The sequence below is a fragment of the Vanessa atalanta genome, chromosome 25 (genome assembly GCF_905147765.1).
Source record: "Vanessa atalanta chromosome 25, ilVanAtal1.2, whole genome shotgun sequence".
NCBI classification, from domain to species: Eukaryota; Metazoa; Arthropoda; class Insecta; order Lepidoptera; family Nymphalidae; genus Vanessa; species Vanessa atalanta.
Window position 1 is genome coordinate 6,001,757 of NC_061895.1, and position 19,017 is coordinate 6,020,773.

Sequence of the window (19,017 nt, forward strand, 5' to 3'; positions counted from 1 at the left end):
TAATTTGCCTTGATCGAAAGGCCGTTTAAAAAAAAAAGATAATTTTACCATTGTTTTTTTGTTTGGATAAAACATCCAACGTAGTTTAGTAGTCTTTCTCTTATCTCAGAGCGGTTTTTCTGAACCGATACGACTTGGGGACCTTCAAAAAAAGAGCGTACTCCTTCCAAAAAGGCTTCCTTCCGGCAACGCACCTGCAACACCACTGGTGTTGCAGATGTCCTTGGGCAGTGGTAATAACTTTCCATCAGGTGAGCCTCCTGATCGTTTGCCCTCTATAACATAAAAAAAGATCGGTGTTTTCCGAACCAGTTGTTATGCAATGAGTTATCCGGATTAAAATTCTTGGATTTCCGTAGCATTTTATTACGTTCATGGATAACGAGTTTCTTAGATTTTTTCATGTATCACCCGTGATCTCATGGTCGTGACATTTGGCGAATATTCTCTTCATCGATCATCAACATTTAAATATCTAAAAGAAAAACAATCAATATGAGGATTTACTAAACGTAACTAAAGTAGGAGATAAATATCTCATCAAGTAGAGCTGTTCTGAATATTGACTATAATTATTACAAACATATAGGATAAACATATCAAAATGGAGTATCAGCGTAAGTCAGTTGGTAAAATTTCACGAATGAAAAACGAAGTGAATTCTTTCAGAATCACTGCTAGACCATAGAAGCGGTAATAATTCGAACTCATTCAATATCATTGTCACGGCTATCAAGAAAAAGACACAAAAAATGTCTGAAAAAAATATTGTTTATGATAAAGAAATAATAAATGTAAAACATACAAACAAAAACGGGTCAAGTGCGAGTCGGACTCGTGCACAAAGCAAAAATGAGCAATGTATCCAAAGTAACAGAACACCAATAGAGTATGTACTAATTCTAACTACTTATATTAATAAGTAACGCCTGGCGGCCCTGGGAACATGCTATTTATTTAAATATAGATACCAAACATTATTTCAATATTAACGGTATTTAAATATGAGAAACACATTAGTTGTAGTTATATACATATGTAAACCTAGATATATATAATTGTATTATAATACAATTCACAGTAATTTAAAAAATAGCACAGACAGAAGTCTGTGGAATTACACCGATAAATTTTCAGATGCCTTGCCTACTTTAAAATTTATTTTTTTTGTTTAGGTTTTGAGCAAAAATATCCGGTAACTCAAGAAGGAATGTTATGGATTTGTAATTTCGTATCTGGATAATATAGATACGGAGAGATGTGTTGATAATATTTTGCCGGTTCAAATACTTTTGCAGATACCGAAATAATACGGAAATATTACGGATATCCGATAATTTAGTATCTGCTAACGATCTCTGTTCCATCCCTGAACTCAAATCAAATTACAATCAATCTTTTACAAAATCAATTAAACCTAATTAATTATCATCGAGTAGTAATATCTGCGGGGAGGAATTAGCGAGAGATTTCCTTTATACGATAATTTCCGTTCGAAAGACCATTAAAAAAAAAAAGTAAATGCCTGATAACGTCCCACTGTTGGGTAAGGCCTACTCTCTTTTGAAGAGATGGCTTGGGGCTTCCTTCAAGATGCTAATCCAATGTAAGTTGGTGTACACATCACATCACCACGTGAACATAAGTAGATTAGACTCTACCTCATGTTTTCTTTCACTGAATCCTCATGATGTTTTCCTCCACCGCAAGCACAAGATGAATTATAGATACAAATTAAGCACATCAATTCATCGGTGCTTACCCTGGGTTTGAACTCAGAATCATCGGCTCAGATTCCTGTCTTGTAATAACTGTTCCATCACGGCCCATTTGGATCATCGGAATTACCATTTACACATGTAAATTAGATAGTTTTCCGGGTTTTCTATGAAACTGAACTCTTGGGTTTTCCCTGCGATATCAATGTGATTGAACATTAGGTACTTGATATCACGTTTCATTGTAAGTTAGGTTAGGTTAGTAATTGCATAATTGATTGAATTAATTATAATTATAATACCACTAAAAAGCTTTATAGGTACTTGACATTTAATATCCTGTCCAATGGATACGAAATATTCAATTTGTTAAATGTTGAAAAGGCTGTATTGACTACGGGTCCAGAGCAAAATACGGGTTGATTTAATGCAACACTATTTGATTCATGTATCAAGAAGTTAAACGCTAGCTGGAAGTTCCTAAGTAGAAAGAAGAACAAATTAGCGATGGGCTGATGATATCATTGAAGCTGTGAGAAAAATCGGACCAATAATATCAAACTTAGAGAGAAATGGTAAAAGATCGAGGATACCTTAACCAAAAAGTGATCTTGATGATGATTCAAATACTTTCAAAAACGATTACTAATATTCATGTAAGAACATTTACTAACATTCATTACCACTATATTTGATTTTATTACTAAAGATCTATACTAATAGTATAAAAGCGAGTAACTCTGTCTGTCTGTCTGTTGATTTTTCAAAATCAATCCACTGAATCGAATTTGATGAAATTTGGTATCAAGCAATCTTGAACTCTAAGGAAGGATATTGTATGCTTTTTATGTCTAACACCTGACCACAAAATTAAGATTTAAATCGAAATAAATATGTATGGCACAAAAACACTGTGACTTCTAATTTTAGTAAGCAATTTTCAGATTTTAAAATCTGTGCTCTTTCGAGATAGCCTGTTAATTTTTGGGTTAGTTTGTGTGTTTTGGAACCTCAATATCCCGCTATACTATTTTCCGGCCCTTTTGATTTTATTTTTATTTCGAAAGGGTGATTTATTTTACTTTGACTATTATTAAGTGTAAGACGTTTGTAAATTTGTAAATTTTGAATTTTATCATGTTTAATATATAATCATGCAATATTTGCCGCATATAAATAATAAATACAGTTTTTTATAGATAGGCTGGCTGGCAAATTGTCCACCTGATGGAAAGTGGTCACCACCTACATAGATAATATATGAAATATTAACCATTCCTTTTTTTCCTACCCAGACTGCCTTGCACGATCTATCGCCTAGTAAGTTAAGTTATTATATTAAAGATAGTTTTTATCTATGTTTTATATGTTAAAGCCATCGGGGGAGACCAGTTGTGGTTTTCATTACGTTTTCGCACGACTCTGGGTAATATGTAACATATATTATTACAATAATACAGTAGTATACAGTATGCTGATCACGTTTTGAGGAAAACAGATAATAAAGGTACGTTTACATTTAGTAAATACGAGAAAAGTAAGGTCATGGTTACATGTTTTGGCTTAAAATCAATTTGAATATGTGTATCATTTTAAAATAACAGATGATTTTTTATATATTTATTTTTCAATAGCTTGATATTGGATCCATTGTGATACAACAATTTTTCTTTTGAGGAGAAAGTTTTGTATGATTTCCAACACACTTATCCCTTGATTAGTAAACTAGATGTTTTTTTTTTAGTTCTATCATGAGTTCTTTTCGTGAGTAAAAATACAGATCCAAAAATCTTCCAGCGCCTGTGAGGCTAAGACAAGTGTTGTGTTCAAGAGTGAGTTTGGGGCACTAAATCATTTACAGTCGTAATAAATATATACTTGGCTGAAAAAGTCTTTTGAATAGTCATTTTATAAGTTCAATTTGAGCCGAGATGGCCCAGTGGTTAGAACGCGTGCATCTTAACCGATGATTTCGGGTTCAAACCCAGGCAGGCACCACTGAATTTTCATGTGCTTAATTTGTATTTATAATTCATCTCGTGCTCGGCGGTGAAGGAAAATATCGTGAGGAAACCTGCATTTGTCTAATTTCAACGAAATTCTGCCACATGTGTATTCCGCCAACCCGCATTGGAGCAGAGTGCTAATGCTAATGCTAAAAGTTCAATTTATTGAAATTTTAGCATAGAAATATGGATTCTACCGAAAATAAGCACTAAAATGAGGTTTTAGTCGTTTAAATTAAAATAGTCGAGCTTGTGAATAGCCTGAACCTCTTTGAAGAATGGTTCCACTATATATAAATCATTGCTTTTATTATATATCCAAGTTGTACTATAGTTGTAATCGATATTGCATGATTAATTATTATATAGATTACAATCTTGATAGTTAAAAAAACGCTGTACAATCTTATTTTATTTGACTTAAACTGTTTTTTTTTTTATAAATTGTCTGTATCGGCAATCAATAAAAAGGTAAGTTATGTTTGTTAGTTTTCTTCAAATTTCCGCAAAAAAGATAAATAAATTGATATAAATATCAATTTTATTTGTGATAAAGGTCGTTAAGCGCGCTTTCCAAGCAAAAGTTACTATCTATGTAACAGATTCATGACAACATTAAAAAAATATATATGTTATTTGTAGGCGGGCGTGCGAATCGGCCACTTGATGGTAAGTGGTCACGACCGCCCATAGAAATTGGGCCCGCAGGAATTTTAAACATTCTTTACAATGCCATTGCGCCACCAACCTTGGGTACTGAGATGTTATGTCCCTTATGCCTGTAGTAACTCTGGCTCACATGTGTTTGTCTCGTAAATAAATTCATTTAAACTGCTCTAATAATTAAAACTAACTTTAATTCATCATAATTTTAATTCATTTCTAAGATAAAAAGATATTTTAGTAAACGCATGTTTGACTAACAGCCCCACGTATTTTTATGTGGGGCACGTATTGCGCTAATCTTGTATTAGTATGGACAGATACCTTAATATGGATTGTATGCGTTATAAAATGTATGTACATATTATTATTTACAAATAAATATAATTAGATTAAACCTTAATTTTACCTTTGTAAGGGTATATAAAAGATATTATGTAAATAATTTAAATAATATACCAATTGTCTTGACAGACAGGAGGGCTAGTTCTTTTTGGCCTTAAGAATTTGAATTGTGATGCGTTGGGTACTATTCGACGTGGCACGTATATACTTCAGGCTTCGTCATATTGTAAAAAGTAGTAATTTGAAAAAATAATCAATTTTATCTATGTTTCTTCTGTCGGCCATAATTATTATTAGACAATTCTAAGACACGGATAGAATATTTGAAATCGCACGTTTCGAACTTTTTCTATTGATTCTAAGCCATGTTAACACAAAGAAAAAAATTTTATTCCTTATAAAATACAGAAAAAATTTACTAAAGTGATTTGTCTACGCTTATTTCAATAATTATATTTCTCCGTGTCCAAAAGAACCCTATTTTGATGTCCTTCCAAATGGTAGTAGCGTTATTCATATTTTCGTCAAAAAATCAATAAATCGTTTGACGTAAAAACTAATTTTATGAATGAGTGTACTTTACCGTTTAAAGTCATTATCATCTTGTCGCAATGTAAACGGGTTCCAGCATAAACTGAACATGAACGAAGTAAATACCCTGGTTTAATATGTCTTAAGATATTCATATCATGTAACACTGGTGAATAAATCGCGTATCCATTTTTGAATCAATTTTTCCTTAACAAAATATTAGGAATAAATTAGGTACCAAATACAATATATTTTTTTTCATTATTAATTTTACTTTATTTAGTAAAGGCAAATGGACCATTTGATGGTAAGTGCTCACCACTGCCAGATATGTAAAATATCGCTTATATCATCAATGTCCTTTGTGTTTAAAGTTAGACGGACACGATCACTCCTTAATAAAATTGAATAACACTAACAGTATCAACCTGTAAATGTCTCACTGTTGAGCGAAGACCACATCTCTTCTGAAATAGAGCTAATTCTACCACGCTTGATGAAATTTTCAATCCTCCAAAGCAAATGGTCACCACTCCCATAGACATTGGTGCCGTAAGAAATTTTAACCCCTTCTCACATCGCCAATGCGCCAACTTGGGACCTAAGATCGTTTGTCGCTTGTGCGTCTAGTTACTGGCTCACAGACTCTTCAAACTAGAACACAGCAGTACTAATTATTGCTTAGTGGTTGGTACCTACCCTGTCGGTCCAACAAAGCCACCTCTTTACCTTACCACCAAGTAAAATGTCACGTAAGCCAGCCTGACCTTGATTCTATAAATAGCTGACTTAGTCAGTTTTCCTGTTGCGATATTCTCAGTTTCAGATTGGAATTTGGTAGGTAGTTGGGTTCACTCTCACGTGAAACACTCGGAAAATACATAAAACCATACAGCACCTGAACAAATTGGTTTATGAGTGTGCTCCATGTGTTTGTACATATACACAAAAACATGTTCAGCGCAAATACATTACATCTTTTTTTTCATATTTTTTATTAGTAAATGTGTATTAAAAAAAAAATGACTCATTTTCTCAATACTTTATTTATTTACTATATTTATTACACACTTATTGAAGTCATAAAAACATGTTATAACAATTGTTTTTACTACACATAATTAGCGTGTAATGCATTTAACCAGACATGATTTGCGTGCTTCCTTACGTTGAAATTTCTGGCATAACGTGATACCTTCACGCAAATACTTATCACCTAATCCCGCATATTTAGATAAAAAAATATTATCGAATTAATTATTATACTTTGCTAAAAATTAGTCAATCTAAGACACCGTTTACCTTAGATTAATATTTTACATATTTTTTGGGTCAAAAAACGTCGCTGAAGTTTTATTACAATCTGTTAAATGGTCAAGGAATATATACCAAGCTCAAACATTAAAAATAACCACATTTTTTTATTTAAACAAATTAATGACAGAGATCTATAATAGACAGATAGATGATTATTGGCACTTCACGAACCCAATTCAGCCAAAGAACCAAAGAATTTCAAGATTAAGCGAACTCCACCAAACCACCAGCGAAACATGGCACAGGAGGATACGACTAACTCAAGTTTTTAGTGGGCATCGAGAATATTATAAAGATTTCATCTACATAATATTCAATATTCATCATCAAATAACAGTACACTGTATTGTTGTGTTCCGGTTAGAAGGGTGAGTGAGCCAGTGTAATCACAGGCACAAGGGACATAACATCTTAGTTCCCAAAGTTGGTGGCGCATAGGAATGGTTAATATTCCTTACAGCGCCTTTGTCTATTTGCGGTGGTGACCACTTACCATCAGGTGGCCCATATGCTCGTCTGTCAACCAATGCCATAAAAAAAAATGTCTTTAGTAAGAAGTTGTATGGGTCACTACCGAAGATTTTACAAGAGTTCCGTTCAATTGGTTGAACGTTGAGTGAACGCAAAGAAAACGAACAAAAACAAACACTTATCTTAAAATATACGATCACTAGTATATAGTATTCTATTTATATAACTAATTGACGTAAATAAAAACAATAATTAAAATCTTAATGTTAAGTGCTGTTAAGTATGTACTTATTTTAATATGATACCTTTTCTATTTCCATCTTTACATACATACATATTTATAAAATTTATTGTAAATTATATTTATGGAGCTGTTAAGCTATACATATGTGATGTGAAACATTTACCGCGTTGGTCTTTTATGATGCTGTAAATATTAAACTTCATGGTTTTATTTTATATTTCTTACATAAGTACAATTATAGGTAAATATATAGGTTCTAAACTTGGTATAAGACTCGTATCCTAGGTAGATAGGTGGGCTAGGATATGGATTGATGTTTTAATATAATTTTCAATCGGAAATGTGGAATCTTAACTGCAAGACCTAAACACTCTATATAGAGCGAGGGAACAAAGAGTGGACCTATGTTTGCACACAACCGTGCACTACAATATGCCCTGCGTAGTCAGCCAGCCTTCCCTTATGATTGGCTGTTGGAGCTGACGTCGGTTGCAGGACACATTTCTATATTTCAATATAAGTAAAGGTACATGGGGCATTATATCTTGAATACACCATCCATGCCCCGCCAAGTATATATTAGTTGGCGCATCATTTATAATCATAATCCCATGACACGTGAACACGACCGGAAAGAGTTCAGTCGTAGGGCTTACATGCTCCCCGAGTCACTGGAGTTCCAGATTCCGGCCTGCCAAAACCCAATAACTTTTTATCGGCCTCATATCGGGATCTGTGGCCTCATATCGAAACACTAGACCAATAAGGCAGACAAATATATTGAAAAACAAATCAAATCAAATGTATTTATAGAAGCGTTTTAGAATCGTCAATATTATAAACACTACCACCGTTTCGAAAAGCATTATCCAACGAGAAAAAAAAGGTAAGTAACTCGCATAGTTGCTCTTTGTAAATAAACAGATTTACAATGATGTTATTCACAGTTAGTAAAAGCACCTAAGTATCTAAAGGCTTCAAATACAACTACCTAATATAAAGTACCAATAATGGTAGAATAAATAATGTACGGGATATAGACGCGCGAGCCTCCACAAAGTAAAACCAATAAAATTATATACTAAAATGCTATTGCCTCCGCTCGTAAGAGGACGACTGGTTTATTTTTAGCCTAGAGAATCGAAATTACGATTCAACGAGAAAACGCAGCGAACATCCTTGCTACGATTCCACGCGTACTTAGATTGTACTGTATTTATATATTTTTGTTTCATAGTCATCTTCATTTATTTAACATTTAGTATTTTTTGTACTTATGTAATTGAAACAGTTCGTGTGACACAGAAATTTATAGCAATATTAAAGATCTTACTTGGTGGTACGACTTTGCACAAGACATGTTAAGTGGTCACCACCGCATTAACACTATAAGATATACTAAACATCTCTTACCGCCAAAGCGCTAGTAACAATGGGAACTAAAGTCCCTTATGCCTGTAAATTCACTAGTTCCTTCAAACACAACAGTGCTTTTTCCCTTCTTGATCTATACTAATATTATAAATGCTAAAGTGTCTGTGTCTGTATGTCTGTTGCTATTTCACGACCAAACCACTGATTCCAATTTGATGAAATTTCGCACGAAGTAATACGTAACACATGAAGAAACCCCTAAAACGCAAGCAAAGACCCGGACTATTTTTTCACATTCACATTAGCAGCCTTAAAATTTCCCACTGCTGGGCTAAGGCCTCCTCTCCCTTTGAGGAGAAGGTTTGGAGCATACTCAGGTTGGTGGAATATACATGCGGCAGAATTTCGTTGAAATTAGACACATGCAGGTTTCCACACGGTGTTTTCCTTCACCGCCGAGCACGAGATGAATTATAAACATAAATTAAGATGCACGCGTTTTAACCACTGGGCCATAGGCTATAATTAGAAAGAAATATTTAGTGTTTCGGTGTCTATTTATTCGTAGGTGTGTTAAAAATTATTTAGCTTATATCTATTTAAGATAATAACGATAAAACTGTATTGCGTTATTATTCTTTTGTACCTGCAAAATCTTGGTATCAAATTTTATCACAATCAACGAATTAACGCTTGATAATTACGAGACAGTAGGGTTATAAATATTGAAATTAATGTATCAGACGAGCTTACATAGATATGTAGTACATAAGATTCTTAATCGTACGGTTATTTTACTCTTTAATGACTTACAGTTGCGATTTTATTGATTTTTCAAGAACTATCGAATGTCTGGTATGCGATGTCTTTGTGGCTCTGAGGCTCTGACACTTTTCCCTCTCTTTCGCACGGTCTCTCTCTATTTTTAATAACAATTTATATTTCTTGTTATTGACTTATTTTCAAAAAGAACGAGTGCATCTTAAACGATGATTTCGGGTTCAAACCCAGGCAAACACCACTGAATTTGAACGTCGTGAGGGAACCTGCATGAGTTTAATTTCAACGAAATTCTGCCACATTCGTATTCCACCGACCCGCATTGGAGCAGCGTGGTGGAATATGCTCCATACCTTTTCCTCAAAGGAAGAGGAGGCCTTAGCCCAGCAGTGGGAAATTTACAGGCTGTTAATGTTATGCAATGTAATGTCTGTCATTTAACAAATATATATATATATATACAGAGAAAGCAACTTCGTTCCGACTTGATCTCAAGATACATCTCTTGTTATTAACTTGCAATGAATTAGAACCATTTCCTCTTATTCTACGGAGCTAACTTTTTTTATATGAGTTGATATATTTTTAAGACACCTAGGAAAAAGAAAGTTATATAAATATCTATATTTTTTTTAAATAAAAATACATTTCTATGTTACAATGAAATATTTTCGAATGCCTTGATTTTCTTACATTTGTGGGCATTCTTCTTTGTTTTTATTTAAGAATACGAACATTTACAAGAAGCCATACGGAACAGGTAATTTAATTAAGGAAGGTCAACTATCGAATCTATGTCACTATGCCAAATTGTATACAAATCAATAGTAGGTCGTGGGTTTATTTCTAGACAATAATCACATAAAAACAAAGAATTATATTTATACAGCAATATATAAAATAAATAGTTTTATTATATATATTATAAATTGTTTAATAATGGAGTTGTTAACCGAGGATTGCAAGTTTGAATAACCATATATTCAGCTCCGGTGAGTTTTTATACGATTAATTTGCGTTAATTAAAACCATCTCGATCTTAGTGGTGAAAATTCTGTCACGTCATGTACATCAACTAACCCGCGTTGGAACAGCGTGATAAAATTCTAATCCCTCCTTAATAGAGTACGTCGCTGACTTTGCTCGATTGCGCGTTACCAATAATGTGCCCCGCGCATATCTCACACCTTCTATGCCCCGTGTTTGCAGAGATAAGTGTCACAGATCTGAGTCTAGTAACAAATCGACACTTTATCGTTGCGTTCAGCCATTTCCCTGTCCAGTTCTGTCGAAGTTGGCTCGGAATATAATCGGGATCATAACGACTACCGATATAAATAAGTAAAGTTGTTTTTTTTTAGTATACACATATATACAAACGTCGGTAAACGAGCACATAGGATAGTAAGTGGTCACCACCGCCCATAGAAAATGACGCTGTCAGCAATATTAAAAATTCTTTACATCTCTAATGTGCTGCCAATCTTGGGAAATAAAATGTTATCTCCTTTGTGCCTGTAGTTCACTCATTGTTCAAACCGAAACACAACAATACTAAGTACTACTGTTTGGCGATAGAATATATGATGAGTGGGTGGTACCTACCCAGATGGGCCTGCGCAAAATCCTACCACCAAGTAAAGTAAAATAGTCCTCTATTACGTTTAAGCTGATGTTAATTTTTGTGAGAATCGGGAACGTATCATATAAGTTAGTAATATTGGTCCCCTGTTCAGTAAAACTCAAGATCTTTCTCCTCACAGATTTACAAAAGAAAGATTATTATTATATAAGAAGAAGAAAAGAAATAAATATTGCACAGTAACTGGTTGCACAGAGGAGTATGAATTCTTATATAAATAACCCGAAGGTTCTCTAGGTGTTATGCTGATTTCAATTTAAAAATCTGGTCATACATAATTTAGGAGGAGGAATATTACACTTTATTTATTTATTTCTATTACTTCTAAACGTTTTAAAAAATTGTGAAACAAAATCGAAATAGTATTAATATCGTAAATAAACAACTTGATTTTTTTTTAATTACCGACTAAAACGTTTTTATGTAGCTCAAATAAACACAAGCGTTATAATTAAACTATTTTACAACAAAAATATAATTGCGAATGAGTCGTGTCAAACAAATGTTGAATGTTTCGCATAAAAGATCTCATTTTGTCTTACTCTGGATCATTCAGAATTATGTAAACACTGAGACAGCTTTAACAACTCGTTAGCTATACAAGAATGTCCATGAGCTATTAAAGAAATGATATATATCTTATGTATATACAGTACCTCGGTAGTGTTATTAATCAGGAATATTTTGCATAAAGTTAGGGATAAAGGTTTTTATCGTTTTCGATTAATATTAGGGATGGATATTTATTTCGGATATCCAATAGATTCGGTCACGGAAACGGAGCTCTGTAATTCTCTACTTCGAAAGATCAAAAAACAACTTTAAACTTTACTTATATTAAATTTAGGTATTTCTTTCGGAACCGATAATACACTTTTGACAGTCAATGTATGAAATGCAATGCTTCTTTAAATATATAGTAATAATATATCTTTATTTATAATACAACACTAATACACTCAACTACTTATATCCACTTTAATTTTACTTCCAAAATTCCGATAACAGTTTCCTTCAACGTTCAAAACGCAATTTTTTCTCAAATCCATAGCGAATGACATAGATTAATCAAGCTCTCGACCAATGGTATCGCGTCAATTTGCTGTCAAATGTTGTTTATTTGGCTTTTCTCTTCGAGTGATTGAAATAGAGTATACGTGTAACATACAGGAGAACTGTTCGGCAACTAATTGTAAAACAATCGAGAACTTGTCTAACCGTTTTATATTCGTTGAATTGATCCCCAGAGCAATGTAAGGGATTTCTTTTGAAGATACACAACTCTAAAAATATCTAGGACGAGTAAAACATTAAACGTTTAGAAATTCTTTGACGGGTAAACCAGAATACAAACGCCATACCGTTTCAGAACGTCTTTGATAAGTCTGAATGACGGTGAAACTCGTTAAAAACGTAAAAGAGAGTGCTGTCATTGTTTTCGTATTTTTTGCTATATGAAACATTAACATACAACTATAAACGTCATTCCTTTTTATAATATTCAGGAGATATTTACTTCAACGTTAAAAAATAATTTTTCGCTAGAATGTATGCAAATCGACATTAAAAAATTCTAGTATTACCATATATAAAATCTACCAAACTTTTTTATTGTATTTTGAAAAATAAAACCTTCTCTATGGACTATAAATATCAAATACGATTTATGTTTTTTTATTTATTTTTAAAATTCTTCACTAATAAAATATATATTACATTTTTTCTTTTTAAATACAGTTTATAATATGAAATAAAGAAAGATTTAATGGTAAATATAAAAATAAATTATATAACTCGTGTACGTTAAACAACAATTGATACTTGTCAGCAAAGTAACAATAATTATTGAATACGTTTAATAAATTACGTCCATAAAATCAAAAATTGAGACACTTATACAAAAATATTATCATTTACAAGTATGTTTAAATAACATAGAGCAATTTCGGATACTCTGATAAGTGGTAGCGTGGCCGAGCGGTCTAAGGCGCTGGTTTAAGGCACCAGTCTCTTCGGAGGCGTGGGTTCGAATCCCACCGCTGCCAAGATCCTTTTTTACATGTATTTATTATTATTTAATTCACTTTATTCTAATATATTATAAAAATATTATATTTTTAATAATGTAGTTCTAATGAAATATATAATACATTTGGTAAACATTTATAAGCGCCTGATATTTTTGAAAAGCAAATATTTAAATTTGCTTTTTCACATATGACATTTTTGTAAGGGTTATTTAATAAAATCAACATTATTTACTCTCACTAGTAACAGTAAGTCATACTTATCTAGATGCTTTAATTCAGGATTTAAAACTTTTAATTTAGGATTTAAAATTTTCAGGGATTAAAAACGGCTTTCAGGTTGTAATTCACTATCATAGAATATAATGATTTGATTTTGTCATCGACGTCTTTTTGTAAAACTCTACTGACCAGCTGTTCGAGTATGCTTTAAATCCAATTCAATATCGATCACTTTTTGCACTAAAAACTGTATAACTTTTCTATATTTTTACGAAAGTTTAATCGACACGTCGTTTATTTAAAAATAAGTGTTTTCGTGGAACTCCCAAAAATTTCTATTTCATTTACAGAATGTAAATTTCCCACTACTGGGCTAAGGCCTACTCTCCCTTTGAGGAGAAGGTTTTGAAGCATATTGCACCACGCTGCTCCAATGCGGGTTGGTGGAATACACGTGTGGCAGAATTTCGTTAAAATAAGACACATGCAGGTTTCCTCACGATGTTTTCCTTCACCGCCGAGCACTAAATGAATTATAAACACAGCACATGAAAATTCAGTGATGTTTGCCTGGGTTTGATCCCGAAATCATCGGTTAAGATGCACACGTTCTAACCACTGGGGCATCTCTTCTCTCTCTTTATTTTTATTTGACAAAATATTTTTCGGGATCGACATTTATTACATTATAAAACGACAATTATTGCGTTTTAAAGCTATGCTGTTATTTCAACTAACGGCCAAAATTTATTCTGACAACTGGATAAAAGCCTCATATGCTTAATAAAATTTTAAAGAAATCGTCAATGTAAATCGATAATTTTCTTAAAAATAAACTTTTGTAGAATCCTTTACAAATTAAGATTTATGCTTTTTATTTTCACAGTTCTTCAACCAATATATGTATTCTCTTATACTATAATTTTCACTAGACTCTCCTTAACATGACATTTCCATTTCTGCAACAACGTAAAAATATTTTATTTTGTATGTAAGTATAAATAATACTTATATTAATATAATACGATAAATTCATAATTAAAGCATTACTGTTTCAAAGAAGTACACATTAATGAGCTATTAAATGATTTAATTCGTTATCAATATCCGTCGTCTGTTAATTGTATAATTTACCGTTAAATTTGAACTAAATAGATTAAAAAGTATAGCTTTAACAAATATATACCGGATACATTTTATTTAACCATATGTACCTAACATTACATTAAAAATTAAAAAAATATGAGACTAATTACTGATGACGATGATGAGATGCTTGGTGGTGGTGATATTCCAATAAAGTTTATGCTTCAAGCACTCTTCTTAAAAGAGTGGAATAAAACCTTAGCCCAGCAGTGCGAAGTTTACAAGTTAGTAAGTTACTGTAAGTCTAATTTACCAGACGCAATATAAATACTAAATTGATTCCCTCTAATTGTGACCTCATGATGACTAAGCCGCTGAGCTGATTGTAATGAAATTTAACATGGAGAGAGCCCGTATTCCTAATAAGGATTAAAGCGCCCAAAATTATAGGCAGAAGAAATGAAATACTGAATCCCGGGATTATACTATAACACTGTCAAAAAGAGGGCTAGGTATACCTATATATAGATAGGAAGAATCGTGGAAATTCATATTAAGTCTTTTCTTTTTGAATTAAGATTGATGAAGATGTCAGTATAGTCAGCCCTAGTTTTTGTTTGATCCATTTATCGTTGGATAAAATTAAAGATAATGTGCTTAAAAATATTACATTAATTTAATCTAAATAACTCATTTAAAAAAAAAAACTATAATCGTTTTATAATTATTTTCCATTGAAAACTATAATTGATTTTGATAAACGTAAGAAAATAACTTGGAAATCATTGAGAGAAATGTATTAAAGTAAGTTGGACTAATTAATAGGTCTTCAAAACCCTAAAACATTTACCCAAAGAGTATTTTTAATAGTGTTCTTATCTATAGTAGTGACCACATCCCTGTGACCAATTGCCCAATAATAAATAACAAAAAAAATTAGAGTTCTGTAACCCCGAGTAACGGACAAATGATTTCTACCGTTACTCCTTTGAAATCAGTATTGATTGTATCTAATCTACCGTGACACGTGTGTCAGTGAACAGATTGATAGACGGACTAACACTATATGCACTAATTAAAGCGTTCGATTATTTATGTTACCATATCATACAACATCAATAAATCAAAAAATAAAATACTAGTTTTCGGCTTTGGATTAGCCCACGTTTTAGGGGCAGCGGTCATAGGTTTTAGGTATAAATGTCTTTTTCCTTGATCTTCAAATTTACTTTATACTAAAATTCATCAAATTCGGTCCAGTGGTTTGGCTGTCAAAGCGTAACAAACAGACTTCCGCGTTTGTAATATTAGTATAGAGACTTAAGCATTTAAACAAAATGCATGCATATGTCATTATAATATTTATCTCCTGGTCTTGACTTTACATAGTTACTCGAAGAGGTTGTATTGACAGAAGTACCGCAAACTTCCTTTTATAAAGCGTTATTATATATACAGAAATCGATGTAAGAACGCATTACGAATTACGATACTCTGGAGGAGAATCAGGTTTTATGGGATTTTTACTTGATAAAAGCTCTGTGATGAACATGATCTACAGGAATAGAAGAGGCCGTGGAATTGTTTTCAAAAACGCATCTACTTCTCCTCTCTTACCATGCTTGGTGGAGCTGCTCTCAGGACTTCTGCCACATACGTATCCACCAACCCGCATGGGAGCAGCGTGGTGGAATATACTCCAAACCTTCTCCTCAATTGGAGAGGAGGCCTTATCCCAGCAGTGGGAAATACAGGCTGCTAATGTAATGTAATATTAAATAGCAATTAATGCTATTTCTTAATAAATTTGGGGCCTTGCTACTATACTTTAAAAAAAAAAAAAGAGCAATCTGCTACTTTTTGTGGTGTTTACATAATTTTTAAATAACTTACTCATTTTTGTGGGTAAAAAAGCATTAAAATTACATTGAATTGTAAAATTTTTGTATCCGTCATAAATGCTCTTAATAAGGGCATTGCTATTATTCTTTCTTTTTTTTAAAAAAATCCTTTTCCTCCTAAGGGAAACATCGATTTATATATTTTTTTCTGTTGAGTAGATTTTGACTAACTTTAGTTTGTTATCAATACAAAAAATAAAATAATATATTATTTCCCAAAATTTTCAATAATTATAATGATCGAAGCTAACCATACAATAAAACTAATTTTTATATAAATACCGATTTCCTGACTCACATATAGGTGTAAAAGTGTGTCAAAATACAGGCATTATTTTAAGGGAAAGCCAAAAGCACCAAAGAACGCGGCAGATCCTACGGGGCAGGTAATCTAACTACACGAATGCCAGTGAGAAAACAAGCAAGAACAATTTGGGCAGAGCTGACGACCACGACCAATTACGACCATTGCACCTAAAAAGATATATCTCCAAATCTTCAATCATAATTTTTCATTATTTCAATGCAATAAAAATAAGTTAATTATCCTTGGAATCTTAATTACTTTAAAGATATTTATGTAAAAACTAACTTAGACGTTATGTTTTTGATTTAAGTATTTCACGGTTGTTCCGCGTGGAAATATTGTTCTAGATTATTCTAAGTGTTCGAGACACAACTTGATATGGCTGGTAATAACGTGAGCATACTTGCGTGTTTGTTTAATAATATTACAAATAATACACCGACATCTATTTATATAATAAAACCATTTAAAAAATGTATGATATATCATTACATATTATAAAATAAAGTCCTCCCGCCGCGTGTACGTGATAACCTTAATAACTACTAAACAAATTTTTAAATTGTTTTCACTAATGAATTAAAGAGTGCTTCATAAGAAAGGTTTAGGTACATAATTCGTTAAGATTTTGTGTATGAATGATTGTATGATGATATAAGATTGTTTAAGTTTTCAGAAAAAAAAATATCGACCAATATTATGATACATCTTATGATATAAATGTTTTTGCAAAGCCAGGTCTGGTAACTTATCGAGTTGTAAATATAAATATATTTGTTCCAAACCATAAGTAAGTGAATTACTTCTTCGTCCTGTCTTCTAGGAGAATAAACCTATTCTATAACCATACACAAGTAAATAGAAATTGGATTAGGGGAGATCTGTTAATGTTCCTTTAAAATAATCGAAATGCTTCTAACATTCTTGCGGATGCTTCACGCGATTTAATCCATACAAAACGTTCCAAAATATAAAACCGAAATGTAATATATATTTGCAACCACATAGAACAAATCATTTTCACAAAAATCAGTCACTTGACCACCACACCACCAATTCCTTATGTGTGCCTGATAGGCACAGATTATTTCGCTAATGTCACGTGCGAATTTTGTTTTACAAAACAATGTAAACGCACGTCAAACACTTTTATTTTAGCTACCTATCCCGGCTTTGCAAAGGTAAAATAATGGTCCACATTAAATGTTTATATTGAAGGACAAAGATACCATTCTGCACAAAATTCATAAACGATACTATTTTAATGCTACTAAAAATCTATCTTTTTTTATCTTTGCACTAAGGATTGCAAGTATTCAGTTCAAAGGAATCTGGACCATGAAGTTATTGAAACAAATTGTATTTTACCGTAATCTTTTATGAGTGATTTTTTAACGAGTATTTTTATAGTTGTCATTCGTTTAACTATAGCAAAATATTATTGATAATAATTTATATTATATAAGGAAAATTATAATATATAAAGTTTTAATAGCCAACGGATTAAATGTAAAATTTTCCTTTTATTTTAATTAATAACATAATTTAATAATAAAATAACAAATATTGACCGATATCGATAAATAGAATTCGTATAGGTCAAGCGGTTAGTTTTATGTCTAATATTAATTATCAACAAAAAATGATTAAATATATATAGTAAGAGTTCACGGTAAATAAATAAAAAAATTAATATTTGATAAATTTGTTACGTTAAGAATAAAATGATCGCGTATATTTAACTGTATCGATATTAAAATCAGTAACAGTTCAGTTAAATCGTTTAACCTAAATTAATCGATATTTAAAACGAGTCACGCCACATTGTATTCGATCATTAATCACTGAGCCAGACACCCGACTGCTGTATATCCCCATTTAAAAACAAAAACACGTGGGGAAAAGTTATTTTAACATAAAAATCACTAGATTTTTCCAACAGATAACATAACCTAAGTGCATACAATAAGAAAAATTTAAACTACACACAACATTCACTAAACGAAGCACACTTTGGCATTCCTTAATAAATGCACTATGATCATCTACATTGCACTATCACCAACACTCACCATTACATAGCTGGTTTTATATATTCACTTCGTCCGCACTGTTTAAGAGCTGACGTCAAACTGCCGGCCCGAATGAAAATTCTTATTAGACATTCGATTTTTCGAAAACAGCTGATGCCAGCATAACATGACCCTTTCACGACTTAGACAAGATACTTTTCAACACGGTCGAACCGGTCTCTAACGACTGGACGTTGTATATTTTTTATTAATCAATTTGTTGCACTGGAAAAACGTATTATGCTCCACTGAATGGTCGCGTATTATGTCATAATACTAGTTAAATTGGTATCATTGTGGAATAAGACCAT

General features: G+C 32.2%; 1 protein-coding gene and 1 non-coding gene across 2 annotated transcripts in view; one reads left to right on the top strand and one right to left on the bottom strand.

Annotated features, from left to right (window-relative positions):
- LOC125073694 (solute carrier family 41 member 1) overlaps nt 1–18,770 on the bottom strand; it is a 107,921-nt gene extending 89,151 nt beyond the window's left edge. The window contains exon 1 of the mRNA XM_047684664.1: nt 18,707–18,770. The gene's annotated coding sequence lies outside the window, so the exon portion shown is untranslated. The remainder of the gene's footprint in view (nt 1–18,706) is intronic.
- Trnal-aag lies at nt 13,055–13,136 on the top strand. The gene has a single exon. It is a non-coding gene; the product is annotated as a tRNA-Leu (tRNA).
- Nucleotides 18,771–19,017: the final 247 nt, after the last annotated feature.